General features: G+C 41.4%; 1 long non-coding RNA gene across 1 annotated transcript; it reads right to left on the reverse strand.

Annotated features, from left to right (window-relative positions):
* Positions 1-117: 117 nt before the first annotated feature.
* Positions 118-1,293, reverse strand: LOC121039072 (uncharacterized). Its single transcript, XR_005794604.1, has 2 exons — positions 1,158-1,293; positions 118-310 (listed from the first exon to the last, which is right to left on the reverse strand). It is a non-coding gene; the product is annotated as an uncharacterized LOC121039072 (long non-coding RNA).
* Between the last annotated feature and the right edge of the window lie 208 nt (positions 1,294-1,501).

A 1,501-nucleotide genomic window follows, 5' to 3' on the forward strand; every position in this document is an offset into this window, starting at 1 on the left:
AAAAAAAAGTATTAAGTGATCTTGTCATAGATATCTGAGACCAAATCCAGTATTTGCAAATAATAACTGCAGAAATTTTCTAAACCTGGGAACACACACACACACACACACACCCAATGAAATGAATAAATATTAATTTATTTTATTGTGAGTGAGTGGATCCTGAGAAGACATATGGAAGGATGGTCAATTATAAGTTTCTGTTTTGCAAGTCAGCCAGTAGTTCAGGGATACCATAGAGGAAGCATTTCTGAATCTAAACAGAGAACATCTGGAATTTTTTCATTCCTCTGGAATTTGTCATCTTCATCTGCTTTTTTTTTTTTTTTTTTTGAGAGAGAGAGAGAGAGAGAGAGAGAGAGAGAGAGAGAATCTTAAGCAGGCTCCATACTCAGCTCAGAGCTCGATGTAGGGCTCGAACCCACAAACCATGAGATCATGACCTAAGCCGAAATCAAGAGTCTGATGCTTACCTGACTGAACCACCCAGGCACCCCTCCCTTGCTTTTTTTAATACATCAATATCTCTGCAAAAGCATCCAACTAAAACCTAGTCAGCCAATATCCTTCTTATCAGATAGTTGCCAAAAACAATATGCCTCTAATTCATAATTCATAACGATCATCAACTGACCCCTCTGCACAGGGGACCTAATTCTGCTTCCCTCTTGCTGAAGAGCAATGACTTATCTTGTTGAGGATCAGGGACTCTTGTACGCTGCTATAATAGTGATAATGAAACTGTGAAAGGCACTGCAAACCAGCTAGAGTTAGAACATGTTAGCCCTGTGGGTGGCTTCTCTCTTCCTCTGCTCTCTAGTGTAAAATACACCCAGGGCTGAAGGCCGAACATCTGTTAATCTGGCCATTGAACAAGGAGTCTTTAAAGAAATTTATTTAAACTTTTTCCTCCCATAGGGATCCAAAAGTTCTAGCTATGCCATAGATTGGTAGAATAAAATGAGAAGGGTGCTTTAGCTCAGTTTCTCCCCTCTAAGAAACAAGGAGAGGGGAGAATTACCACAGCTGCAGGGTTGTGCAGTACTAGCCAAATTTTAAAACATAAAAACATCTCCTCTGACCGTCCTCCACCCACCCCCCGGCCCCTTTTTCCTTCAGATTGTTTTTCTCCATCCATTGGTGCACAAATATCTTACTTGTCTCCAAGTCTGCCCTCAAGAAAGAGTACTTATCCAGGTTCAGGGTGAAAAGACCTCAAAATGTGGATCCAGTGAGGCCTGGATTTGGTTCGAATCTTGAGTCGGCTACTTACAAACCGGGCCAGTGCAGGCAAGTTACTTCACTCTGTATGTGAGCTTCCTCCTTCTGTGGGTGGGGTCACGGGGAGGGAAGGAAGTGATGGAGATAAAAATAGCTAACTCACATTTTATATCAATGTTCTCCTTACTCAACAAATATTGAGTCTAAATATGTGTGTGCACTTGGGATACAATGGTAAACGAGACTCAGAACTGGCACTCAAGGAGTTTATAATCTGATG

Source organism: Herpailurus yagouaroundi, unplaced genomic scaffold (genome assembly GCF_014898765.1).
Source record: "Herpailurus yagouaroundi ecotype Mexico unplaced genomic scaffold, PumYag 166, whole genome shotgun sequence".
In the NCBI taxonomy this organism is placed as follows: Eukaryota; Metazoa; Chordata; class Mammalia; order Carnivora; family Felidae; genus Herpailurus; species Herpailurus yagouaroundi.